The sequence below is a fragment of the Mustela lutreola genome, chromosome X, assembly GCF_030435805.1.
Source record: "Mustela lutreola isolate mMusLut2 chromosome X, mMusLut2.pri, whole genome shotgun sequence".
NCBI classification, from domain to species: domain Eukaryota; kingdom Metazoa; phylum Chordata; class Mammalia; order Carnivora; family Mustelidae; genus Mustela; species Mustela lutreola.
In genome coordinates, this window is record NC_081308.1 from 37,504,528 (window position 1) to 37,518,824 (window position 14,297).

A 14,297-nucleotide genomic window follows, 5' to 3' on the forward strand; every position below is an offset into this window, starting at 1 on the left:
AATGAATCTCAGACCTTGCATTATCGTGATAAGATCTGCCATTTTGTCTTAAGTAAACAAACCTCACTGCCTGATCCATCACTGGCACTACCACAAAGAAAGCATGGGGCTGAAGCAGCTATTTCCACAGCTGAGTGACAATGTTTTTCTGGTGGAAACTGAGGAGCAGACACTGCCCTCCTCCCATAGCTTTTTAAATCCAGGAGAAAGTGTAGCCAGCCACACCCCAATTAAGACTTTATGAAGGGAGATTCTTTTCTTCTGGTATGCCTGATTCAAAAAATTCCTCATGTAATATTAACACGTACTTCTGAATAGATAGTAGGCAATTGTAATAGACTGGAGAAAAAGATGATCATGTTCCGACAGTGAAGACATAATGAAGAAAAATCAAAATTCTGTGAGCAGAGCGGGGAGCATAAGATGAAGAGATTTTGGACTTCAGACTCTAGCTAAGTAGTGAGCAAGAAAGAATTCCACATTAACGAGGGGTCCAAGGGAAGAGCCAGATGAACTGGCTGCACACACACCGAGAGAGCTCTTGGGGCCATTCATGTTTTGACTGTGGCTGATAAAAATGCCTTCTGCATCCCCAGTGAGATTTAAGGGAACATTTCCTCCTGAATTTTCTTTTAACCTCTACAGTCTCTGTTGTAATTACCAGCTGTGAAGACTTGTTGATTATTTGTCATGAGACGAAGCACTTGGAGAATTTAAAGATGAGAGGTAGAAGTAGGAAATGTGGTTGGAGAGAGGGCCAAGTACCACAAAGAGTTTTGAGACTCAACAGTATGTGGGTCCATAACAGTTTGCTCTATTTCCAGGATTCTCTGAGGAATGCTCCCTAAAACAGGCACTGCTGGTTTTGTAGTTATTCAGAGCCTTTCTGGAGATTCCTGTGGAATTTGTGATTAAGCCAACACATGAAACTGTCAACCAATGCCAAGAGAGATATTCCTTTTGGCTCAGCAATAGCTCTGTTTAACACATGTTGGAGAAGGCTGCCAATAGTCCTAAGAATGATGCACTTGAATTTAAAGAAGGAACCTTTGATTGAGAGCAAAAGTCACACAGAGAGCTTTCCTGAAGGTCCTTGGTCAGCTCAAGGATTGTTCTTTCATGATACAGGGAGAGAGAGATCTCTAGCAGCTCTGACCTTTTATCCTTCGTGATGAATTGACCATCACTGTGTGCATCATTGACTTTCAAACTACTTGTTAAGCTCTTGTTTATACAGTACTCCCTCTAGCAGTTTGCACAGAGTGGCTTAACTGGGCACTCTCACGCACTGTTGGTAGGATGAAAAATGACTATAGGCTTTTGGTAGAAGATTTAGGAATATGCATCAGAATTTAAAATACAGGGTATCCATTAGGATCTTGGCTCGAAACAGATGGCATCTCCAAACTGGGTGTGACAGCATACAGTGAAGGTCTAGGGAACCAACAAGAATTGCTCGGGTACCAATGGCTGGCCAGAGCAGGGAACTGTTGCCACCCTAGGACTGAGGGGCAAGAAGAGAGAGTGGTTGACAGAGCTTGGAGCTGTCTGTAAGGCCATGCCTCCAAGAGCTGTGGTCTTTGGTAGAAGAATGCAACCATGTTTTGTTAGAAGTTTTGCTGACAGGGAGAGAGAGTTCTGAAAAGAAACAAACATCTCAAATTCATTTCCCTCCCTTCTTGCGATCTCTTGTCCACATCTCGAGGTAGCAAAACTCAACCAGAAGCCAAAACTCAACCAAGGAAGCCATGGTTACAGTACATATGGGTCTGTGTCCTTGGACAAGGAGCAGGGTGCTTGAGGGATGGAGAACGGGTCTTCAGGAACAAATGAAAGATCTGGCACATGATCATACCTTTTGATTCTTATTTTTACAATGCTTTCCAAAGAAATATTCCAACAGGCTTTCACAAATAATCAGTATAGCGTTTCTTCATAATAGCGAAAAACTGGAAAGGACCTAAATTTCCATTAAGAAGAGAAAGGTTTTAAAAGGCCATATTCATATTACAGAATACTATGCAGCTATTAGGAAAAATAGGAGAATCTCCATGAGCTGATATGGAAACATGTCCAAGACATACAGTCATGGGAAAAAAATGCAAACCCAGCCAACAAACTAAAACCTAAGCTTTAGATCAATGTAATCTCTTAATATCATTATGATCCTATTTTTGTTAGGGGGAATAAAAACCCATAAGCACTGACACATGCATCTAAATATTTATTTACACATAAACCTGGTTGGGATGAGCAGGGAAAAGGAAATTTTAGTATTTTTCTGAGATATATTTTTATTGGTTGAGATGTTTACTGGCACACATCTGTGAATTGCATAATCAGATGAACCAATAAGGCAGAGCAAGTGAGAAACCTGTGGGAGGCATAATGTGTCAACTCACGGGAGGCAGAAAAGAATCCCCTTCTGAATGCCTTTCCTTCCTTGTCTTTCTGTATCCACTCTGCTTTGTGAGCATTGAGGGTCATTGATGTGCAGTCTTAGTCCTGCTACCTTGCCAAGTCAATGCCTGGCGACCCTGGGAAATTAAGCTGCATATTTCATTTGCCATCATCCTGTTGGGCACAGGATATGCTCACTGATCTGTCTCTTTGACCCTTGCCGTGTCGGCTAGTTCCTCAACCAAACCATGTTCTATTGAGACCTAGGCAAAATGCAACAAATGCATGCTGCCCCATGCCTGTACTGTAGCTGGAATCTTTGGCCTTCCCATCTGACCTTCGCATCTTCTCTGTGGGACATTATCCTGTTTCATCTCTTTCCCACTTCTGATCGCTCAAGTTTTCCCATTTGGCATCCCCACTGTTTGGATGTTCTTGTTGACCACTGTTCCTGTTGTCATCATTTCATTTTATTCCAGTATTTCGTTATTACGCTTCTGATGACTTGCCCCTTTGGCTGGATGGAGATGCCACTGCTGTGCCTCCCTTAGCTGATGACCCCATGTGGTATGGCCCCATTTCTTCTCTGTTCCATGACTCTGACCCCAGAACGCCAGGTCTAGAGAAGCTCTTGCTTTGGGTTTCTAATCCACTTAGGTTTCTTTGGGTCTGCAGTCCTATCCTGGCTCCAGCTAGCTAGTTTGGGACCTGCCTATCTTGCCTGGTTCCTACTGATGTTTTCTCACTTTGCCTCCTATACATCCAACTTCTGTCTTGCTCTAAATCAAGCAGACCACAAGCAGATGCTAGTGGCCAATTCTAAAGTCTCATTATTGAGGGATTCTCAAAGTGTCCTTGTCCCCAGACCCACAGTATTGGTCACTGGGAAACTTGTGAAAATACGTAAATCCTTGGCCTCACATAGCCCACTGAATCAGAACCTCTGGGGTTGAGGCCTAGCCATTTGTGAGTGGTTTTTTTTTTTAAGATTTTATTTATTTATTTATTTGACAGATAGAGATCACAAGTAGGCAGAGAGGCAGGCAGAGAGAGAGAGAGAGAGGAGGAAGCAAGCTCCCTGCTGAGCAGAGAGCCCTATGTGCAGCTCGATCCCAGGACCCCGAGATCATGATCTGAACGGAAGGCAGAGGCTTTAACCCACTGAGCCACCCAGGTGCCCCACCATTTGTGTTTTAACAATGTGATGGCCCTCCATGCCAAGAAAGAAGTGGTAATACATAGGAAAAGCTTCCAGATTATCCCAGGTATGCTTAAGTGTGGAGTGTGACATCAGAGCTATCCACAGTACTTTTCTGGATGATTGACATCTCTTCAGCTTGCATTTCTTGAGGATTACCTTTAATGTACTGTGCTGAATGCTATGGAAGAAAAGTAAAAGAAGGATATCAAGCAGCCAGCCCTGACTCTGCTGCCTTCAAGGGGCTTCTAAGCCATTTTGTAAGATGAGGCATATAGTATGAAAACCATCAAATGATTAAAAGACAATTCTGAAGTTCCCCAGAGAGGGTTATTGAGTGATCACAATGGACTAGAATGCTTTGGCAAAGCTGGGCTGCAACAGAATGGAGGGATTTAGATACAGGCTGAAGGATAGTCCATTCAGAAAACATGTAGATAAAATATGCATTTGTGTTTATGGGATGACAGATAAGCCAGACTTTTCAAAGCAGGGAAACCAGCAACGATGAACTCCCAGATCTTAGTCTGTGAGGTCATGGGCACTGCTGGTGCTCGTTTCACTTGCCCAAGCATAATCTGGTTCTTGAGGCACTCAAGCCCCTTGGTTACCAGGTATCCACCTACTAGCCTGAGCCAACTGGTGACCTTTCCCATGGATCATTTCTGCTAGTGAGATGCATGTCTTCCAAATAGTTTTTCCTTTGTTCCTTATCTCACAAAGTTGCCCTGCAGGCTTTGGTTATTCATATCCTCAGCAACTGCATGTGGGAAGGAAATCAGGCTTAGTTCTCTTTATTCCCTACTTGACTGTGTGATTGGAAGCAGGTGGTGTTCTTTGGCTGTCCTCTCCTAGGGTCACGGTGTGTGTTTGGGGTGGGGTGTAAACCATCCACTCCAAAATTCTACACACAGACCCTCCTTTGGGGCCTAGAAGTGCCTCTATTCACGGAGCCCCAGGGCCTGCCTGAGGACCCCAGGGCCTCCTAAGATATGCAGGCAAATTAGACCCAAATGGTGACACCAAGTGACACTTAGTTTTTATTTGAGTTTGAGTATCTCTTTAAAATAAATGCACATGTCTTCTAGAACTACCCTAAGGGACTCATTTGGACTATCTTTTTATGGAAATAACTAATAGATATTAGAGCTGAATATTTTAAGCAAGTATTTCAAGGAAGATTTCTTGGGTTTGTTTTTCCTTCCTCAAGGACATTGTTGTGCTCTGCATAATTGGTAAATTAGATACTATGAAGAAAAAATATCAATGAAGGCTGTGAACTGCCAAGAGGGCAGAGGCAGAAGCAGCTAATGGTGAGGGTTGTTTCATGGGCTTGCATTGTGTGGGCATGCATCCTTTTCTGAGATGAACCAATAAATTATGCTGCAGAAAGCCAAAGCAAGCAGGAGAGAGCATTTAGGTGTTGGTGGCTCCTTTGAAAATATTTCAAGTGCTGCGTTTTTTAATCTTTTTCCTTTCCAGGGATATCACCTTGGTACTGTCACTTACGTGATATTGCCAGGCAGCTCCCTGAGGGATGACACCTTGTTAGACCGGGTTCCTCTGGTAGGAATATGCTAGTGACAGACATTCCAACTTCCATGAGAACTCTGAACCGTGGAGAACCAAGATGGCCCCAGGGCTGGAATCAGAATAAGATCCACCATGTGCTCGGTCAGTACTTCCCTGTTTCCTGCAGTAGCTACAACAGAACTTGTGTTTCTAAGACTCAGCTTTTCTGCAACCAATGTAGTGCCTTTCAAGAGCATTGCAATCATTTTTTAAAAGATTTTATTGATTAATTTGAAAGAGAGTGCATGCCCATAAGCCAGGGGCAGGGCGGGGAGAGGGAGAAGGGAAAGCAGACTCCCCGCTGAGCAGGGAGTCTGATGTGGGGCTCAGTCCCAGGACCCTGAGATCATGACCTGAGCCAAAGGCAGGTGTTTAACCCACTGAGCTATCCAGGTGCCCCTGCAACCATTTTTCTTTTTCTTTAAGGAAGAAGAAGCTGCTAGAGAGGGAACCTCAGGTATATAGGGAAGCTTCAGCACATCAGGCAATCAGAGAGGTGACTGCAAAATGTGATGAGGAGTCAAAGTCTATTCAGGCCCAAGAGGACTCATGATGTCATATATTCTGAGCCACTTTCCAAGGCCATTATTCCTTGAACAGAGTTGCGGTTTGTAAAGGGTAAGTCCTGTTTGCCCCAGTTGTGCTCACAATTAGCGAATGAGGGTCCAAGTGCAGTGGCAAATGAAACAAATGCAGGCTGCAGTGAAGTTTACTTAGGGTTCATTCTGATGCTAGGTTTTGGAACTCCCACTCAGCTTCAGACTTGAGGAATCAAAAATTTTAAATCAAAGGATAAACAATCATATATGAGGGGCACCTGAGTGGCTCAGTGGTTTAAAGCCTCTGCCTTCAGCTCGGGTCATGATCCCAGGGTCCTGGGGTCGAGTCCCGCATGGGCTCTCTGCTCAGCGGGGAGCCTGCTTCCTCCTCTCTCTCTGCCTGCCTTTCTGCCTACTTGTGATCTCAGTCAAATAAATAAATAAATGAATCTTTAAAAAAAAAACAATCAGATATGAAGTGCAGACCCCTCTAAAGGTAGCTTGATTTTTATGTGTCTATCTATTCAATCAGACTGTGAACTTTCCTGGGTAAGGATGTATTTCATTCACATCAGTAATGTCAGCCAATAGTCCATAACCTGTCCCATAAAAGAAGTTCAATAAGAACACATGTATCAATTAAACAAATATATATATAAATGAAGGAAAGAATGTTGGGAAGAAAAAATTCAGAGGCCTCGCAAATGTTTGGGCCATCGTCACAAACTATACAAGAAATCCCTGGGATCTACCTGATGGCAGATAGCACAGCTGGGTTAAATACTTGTTCTTAAGACACTTGAGCATTTGGGTAGTTAGGGAAAGATTCTGGAGTGGATGATGTCTAGGGAAGGTAAATTTAATTTCCGCACCCTAATTCTAAGCACTGTTTTGCCAGCTTGTCAGTTTCAGATTTACTGTGGATGCTTAGGATATTGACCAGGCTTGTCAATATCTGATAAGAGGAAAGCTCTTAAACTTACTATTTGTTTACTCTTTGCTTTATTCCAAGTACTTGAAAAGGCTTATGTAGGAAAAAAAAATGTAATAAGTGACGGGAATAATCTGATTAACAGGGAAATGGATTAATATATATGTTGAGATAATAATCTTTAAATTCTTTGAAGGAAACAGTTCCTTTTCTTCTGAAAGAAGAAAGCAGTCTGGGGAGGAAGAGTGGCAATTCCTCACAGGGTACATTGTGTAGGAGTATTAAGTGATAAGCAGCTCGTGCAGAAGGAATAGTCACAAGGTTAGATATTTTTTTATAGTCACCTTTACTAAAAGTTGACAGCATGGCTTTAAAAATAGCAATTCAGTGAGAGCTATTCTCAAGAAGCTAGACACAGGGCCCTAAAATGAAGTGCAGTACTGCCTAACACATAAGGAAGGTCCCCAGACCTGCAGTTGAAATTCTCTTGGAGCAGAAGTCCAGCCCTGCCTTTTATCTGCAAAGAGACTTTATGCAAATTAACCCCCAAAAGACTAAGTTTCCTCAACCAAGACAAATATAACCATGTATTTCCTAAAGAAGCTATGATGTTTAAGTGAGACAGCATGTGAAAATTTCTTCATCACTACTTGGCTACATCATTACTCAAAAAGGGTCAGTTCTTAATATACTTCTTGAGGTCTTGATGATCTTGGTTAACATTTAGAATATCTGACATAGGAAAGAAGTAGTGTATATTGGGAATGTTAGCTTTGCCCAGTCTTGCCTTAAGTGTACAAAAGGAGAATATTATAATATATAATTTAAATTTACCAAGGCTACATTACCGCTTGTGTTGAACCGCATTCTCCAAGCATAAAATCTTTCCTGGTGGACAAGGATGCTGAAAATAATTTATGGAAAATACTTTCAAGGCTAATTCATGTGAATCATGACAATACTTCAGGAGATGGAAATGCAATTTATTTTTTTCTGGTCAACATGTAGCCTTAGAGTAACAAGTGTCCTTGCATAACACTGGGCAAAAATCTCTCCAAGGCTCTATTGTGACTGGAAAGGTAAGAACAATGAAAAAAAAAAACAGTGCAATATTCTATGAACATCTCTCATGTTAAACCTTATTGATTCCAATTTTCTTGGGAAGTTTTATTTTATTTTAAAAGAATCAACCTCAGATTAATGGTGAACATGTCTGTTCTGAATCGCATTTCATTTTTGTTAAACTGGGTTTATTTTCTGGTTTTCTGGTTGCAATGTAAAGAGCCCTAATGTCTATTTGTTGTCATGGTCACTGTTTTGGTGTTTGTGTAGGTTATCATATTGTATTTCACTGAATCTACAATGCAGTTGATTGTAATACATGCCATTATTTTATGTAATGGTAAAATGCTGCCTTTTAAACGATGGCATAAATCTGTCTTATCACCTGGAATTTCTGCTGGTACTATCTGAAAGAACTCTTTTAGACTTATGTGAATATAGATTTTATCATATATCACACTAGTGCATGCATAAAAAGAGGACCATGAGTGAAATAAACTGATTGATGTATTCCTAAAACATCTTCACATTTCGAAAAAGCCTGACTCTTTTGAATCACTTCTTGGCTCAAAATTACTAATGTCCATGTGTTTTCTTCACATAGCAATATCCTCTGTGCCAGCTAGCATGTTGATGATGCAAAAGTTCTTTTTTTATTTTTATTTTTTACAAGCGTGCTGCTCTATTGTCTTTAGAATTTTCTTCCAAAGCATTACACACATTTCTGTAAGTGATGATTTGACAATACAATGTCCACGGAAGATTTTTCAGATGGCAACCAGGCCTTGTATCCCTTCAACAAATGGTCCTTCAAACGATCTGTTGTTTGACATATCAGAGGTCATTTCACTCAGAAAACGAACGAATTTTCCCAGGTGCAACTAATAACAACTATACTGTTGAATGCTGCTGATGGCAGTTGTAAGATGACGTTTATTGTATGATAGATCCAGACTTCAGAGATTTTAAAATATGAAACATTGTGTCTTAATATGAATGAAATATAGTAATAGGTACATACATGAAAATAAAATATTTTGAGTATCCTATTGCTAATATTGGACTTTAAATATTTCTGTGGCAACATTCATGTCTTTTTCCATGTGGCTTTCTAGCCTCCCACTCAACTCTACCCACGAAAGGACACAATATATGCTGGATGCTGGTGCCTAGATATCTTCTAGAGTTTTCACGTTTGTGTTTCCACTGAGGAGCCATTTGGTATAACGAAGGGATGGGGTTGAGGAATGTAGTGGACTGAATGTTTATTCCCCACCCTTTAATTCATATGTTCATATGTTCAACCCCCCCCACAACCATATTGGTCAAATTCATATGCTGAAATCTAATCCCCCAAGGTGGTGAGTTAGGAGGTGGGGTCTTTGGGAGTTGACTGAGTCATGAGGACAGAACCCTCATGGACAGAGTTAGAAAGGAGTCCTGAGAGCACCCTTGCCCTTGCTGCTAAGGGAGGATATAACAAGTCAGCAGTCTGCAGTCCAGTAGGGGATTGTCACCAGAATACTGACAACCTGGTCTGGGACTTCCAGTCTCCAGAACTGTGAGCAATAAATGTCCGCTCTTTATAAGGTACCCAGTCTACCTACCTAACCTACTGTTACAGTATCCCAAGCAGACAAGACAAGGAAGGTAGCAAGCTTTTAGTTTAAGTCCTTGTATCATTATCTTCTCTCTGACCCCACCACTTCCTTCTCTTTTTCTTATTCTTCTCCTACTTTGTTGGTTCTCTTCCTTTGTCTTTCAGTCACTGTCTAATATTGTGTAATGAAATATACATGATTGGAAATATACTCTCAAAGCAGAAACCCAGATTTGCCCAGGTTAAATCACCTTCATGCCATCACATTTATTTTTTGTACTAATATAAATTAATTATGTTGATATTTTGCTCACTATTTTTGCACAGGAGAAGGAAAATGTGCTGCAATATTTTTGGAAGAACCAGATGAGAGCAATTTCATAAAGTTAAATAAGAAAATTTCAAAGAATTTTTGGTTCATCTTTTGAGTATTCTTCACTTAACAAATACTTATTGAGCACCTAGTAAGTGCCAGATACACTATTCTAAAATTCCAATTATGAGCAAAAGGAGGTATAGAGTCCTCTGTTATGTAGTTTATAGTCTGGTGATTTCAGGTCCTATCCTTAATCCGATGACACTGAAATTTATCTGCCCAAGGTGTCTTCATTGAGTTTCAAAGTTGTATGTACAACTGTGTACTCAAGATTTCCACTTGAATATCAACTGAATGTCAGTTTGTCCAATATTGAACTTATGAACCTGAATATTTGGTCACTCTTCTCTTTTAGTGAAGAAAAGTAAATGTAACTGTCTTTCAGACTTTTCTATATGAGTGAATGTTACCCTTACCAACACACTGTTTCAAGGAAGAAACACAGAGACAGAGATTATACATCCCTTTTCTCAACCCATTTCTTATCTATCACCAAGTCCTGTTGATTTTATGTCTTAACATCTTCTGGCTCTGTTCACTTCTCTCCATTTCACCACCACTGCCACCGTTGTCCTAAATTAAATCACTACCATGTTTCATATGAACTGTTACAAAACCTTACACACTAGTTTCTAGACATCAGTACTGACCACATTCAATCCATCTTTTATACTGGAGTCAAAACAGACACAAATGCTGTCATGTATTTTTTTTAATCTGTTGTTTTGTCCTCAGATTCTAGAAGAATATTGGGCACTGGTAAGCACTCTCAGTATTTGCCAAATACATAAATACACATTTCCTTTTTCCTTAAGATGTTAAAGACCAATATCTTTGAGATGGCCTGCATGATTCTACATCACTTGTCCCTGACTAGTGCTCCAGAAATATCTCTCAGCAGTGTTCTTCTCTGAGGCTTCTTATTCATTTTTACATACAAAGTAACTCTGCATTTCAACCAAATAGGGCTTCTTTGGTCTTCTCAAAGAAGTCCTGCTCCCTCTGGCCACAGGATCTTTACACATATGGTCTTCAGTCTGGATCTGTAGTTCTCCTTAACTTAATGAGTTCTTACCCTTCCTTCAGCTCTTAGGTCACATTCTGCCTCTTCAAAAAAAAAAAAAAAAAAAAAAAAAAAAAAAGCCTACTTCTTCTGCACTCCTAGGCTACAACAGGTTTCTTTTCCTTTTTTTCCTTTTTTTTTAGAAGATTTTATTTATTTATTTGAGAGAGAGAGAGCACAAAGGGAGAGTGAGAGGGAGAAGCAGACTCCCTGCTGAGTGGGGATCCCGATGTAGGACTCGATCCTAGGACCCTGGGACTATGACCTGGAGCAAAATTCAAATGTTTAACCAAATGAGCCACCCAAGTGCCCTGCAATAGGTTTCTTTGTGGTTTCCCTAAAGGGCCTAAGCAACTCCTTTCTTTCACAACATTTTTCGCTATTTGGAATTATATATTCATCAATGTGATCGACTGATTCATGCCTGTCTCCTCATTGAACTAGGAAGCTCCACAAGCACAGGGAATGTCTTCTTTTGCTCATGAGGACTTAGTGCCATGCCTGGCCTATGACTGAAACCATACAGATGTTCACTAAATGAGACAAATTACTTCCTTGAGGAACTCCTTATTAATTGAAACTAAATGCCTGATATTTTATAAACCTCTAACTGTCACTGCAAATAAAAATCACAAATTGGGCACAGTTATAGAGTCTTCCACATTTGCCATCAATTCTTTCCTTCAGTAGAGTGCGATCTACTATGGAACGTATTGTGTGTGCAGACGTGTGTGTGCACGTGTGTTTAATGTTTGAGTTGTTTATCACCTTTGGGAAGACAGTAATGAAAGTATTCATTTAGAATACAAGCTGTAAATAGACAGAATCCTGACTTCTTCTGTATTTATGGAGTTAAAACTTCAGAAGTTCAACGTCTATAACTGTCATCAGGTAGCAAAACACTTTTAATTTGCATTTGGGGACCTAAGAGAAAATGAGCTGAGTAAAAGCAAATAGAATCAGTCATGAAGTTGAAGGGCTTGATTTTTCACTCTGCCAAGTGTCTGAGGGGGGAATTATTTAATTCAGCCAGTGAGTCAACAAGTCAGTCTAATTCTCTAAATATGGTTATTTTTCTTTGCAAAGTATATTTGTTCTTTCTACCACAAAAGCATATTTGCAGAAGGCGTTGACTATGAAATTCTCTTTGCCACAGTTATTGAAAAAGAATATACAGAGCCCATAATAATTAGACAATTGATGTTTTCAAAATAAGATTAAGGTTCTCATTCCCATTCAAAGTCATTCTTCGTCAACTGAGCTATGAAAATTCTCTGTACCCAGAAGAGAGCCAAATTTAAGAACTTGTAATATTTCTCTAACATAAATCCTGAAAACTTATGACACTTTTGTCATTCGGTGATATGTTCTTGCTGAAAATATTTGGAATTATTAAATATTATTTTACCATATTTCAGAATAGAAAGCCCCAACTGTCTTCCCAACCCTCCATATGCCCCAAATTAAGTAGGTTTTTTAAGTCAAAGAAAAGAACTATAGATTCTTCTTGGTGAGCATCCCAGGTAATTAGTATGCTATATCATAAGTATTTCCATATCACTTTACAGTTAACAACATGCATTGCCTAATTTGATCCTCAGAATAATCCCATGCAGACAGCTGTTTTCTTCTCTCCTACTATTTCCTGGATGGCTAAGCTGAGGGTTGCCTATCATTTCCAGATAATAAGTGATGGAGTTGGTATTTCACTCATATCCTCAGATTTCAAGTCCCATGCTCTTTTGCTCAATACCATCCTGAAGAGAAAAGCTATCCATATGTTTAACTTACTGGGAGAATGAGCCAGAATAAACTGTTAAAACTTCCAGGATCTTTAAACTTCAATAAGGGAAGTCTGTGAAGGAGTGATAGTAATTTTCAGAATAAGAAAAAAATTACAGACTAAAAAGAAATAAACTTATTGGAAGGGTAAAGTCAAGATCTGTTCACTCATTGAACTCCCAATATATGCCAGGCACTGTCCAAGGTGCTAGGAATGTAAGGATGGGTAAAACATGGCCCTTGTACCCCAAGGTCTCATCGTCCCTAGGAGGAGATGAACACAAAAGCAAATAGTGCTAAATCAATGTGGCTAATGAAGTGAAAGAAATATCTAGAAAGAAATATCTAGAACTATCTTGAGAACACAGAGAAAACCATCTACATTGGCTTGCAGTATGGCAGAGATATCCTGACTGAAGACAGCCCCAAAGGCCACCTGGACATATTACCATGATGCTTTGGGCCTGTAAGGTCTGCCTCGCTGATTTTTGTACCCCCAGCATGTGATATATGACTGGTGCTCAGTGTTGAACCACACTGAACTGCTAGGGTCAGAGATTCTGAGGAGACCAATGAAATGCTGGTTCCCCTCTTGGAAGCAAATATGACCCTCAGGTCACATTATAAATGTCTTTTCAGTTTCTTAGTTTGTCCCATTTTTCTTACCATGAAAGATTTTCAAACATTGATATTTTAAGGAAACATGTGAAAAGTTCTTCTCTTAAGACTTTGGCCCACAGATTCTATCTTTTTTTTGTTTTTGTTTTTGAAGAGTTTATTTATTTATTTGTCAGAGAGAGAGCAAGAGAGCATGCACAAGCAGAGTGGGAGGAGTGGCAGACAGAAGGAGAAGCAGGCTCCCTGCTGAGTAGGGAGCCCATTGAGGGGACTCAATCCCAGGACCTCGGATCATGACCCGAGCCAAAGGCAGATGCTTAACTGACTGAGCCACCCAGATGTCCGATTATATCCTTTTTAAAATGTAGTCCTACCTGAGAGGGAAGTTCTCAAGGTTTCCTGCAGCCCAGTGGTCTGTTGATTCTTGCTCCGGAGTTCTCTTACTTAATTTAAAAAAACATTCTTGTGTGACAATCAGTGCTTCTTGCATCGAATGGTCTCATGTTTTGTTAATGCAGTTGGTAACACCATAAATTAAATGACCTCTAATTTAATCAGTTACCAATTCCTATCCATTCTACATTCTACCACAAAATTTACTTTTGGATCTCCTCTTTCTTTCTTCCTTCCTTCCTTCCTGCCTTCCTGTTTTTTTTGTTTGTTTGTTTGTTTGTTTTTGAAATTGAGACTATCTAGTCATTTTTCTTTGCCTTGACTTTGGCATTAACATTCTAATCCCATGACCATAGAGCTTCCAACGTGGTCTTGAAACTTGATTCTTCAAAAACCTTTGATGGCTCCTCACTGTTAATGGGATAGATTCAATGCCTTTTAACACAGTTTTGAAAGCCATTGGACCCTGAAACAGTGATTGGGTCGGAGTGAATGACATTGTATTATTTGTAAACAGAATGGTCACAGCCCATGATCAGCTGGTAATTTCTCTAAATTGAAGTCCATTTATAAAAACATTGTCTTGCATATCTTAATTTCTTACCCACCAAATACAGAGTTACAAAAACAGTTACAAAACTGCTCTGCCTGAAAAGACTGTCCCTGAAGAAAAAAAACAACAACATTGTTCTCTTGGAGAAGTGGAAGCTATGAAAATAACAGCTTTTACTACTGATGGAAGGCCCCTACTGTATTCTATGAT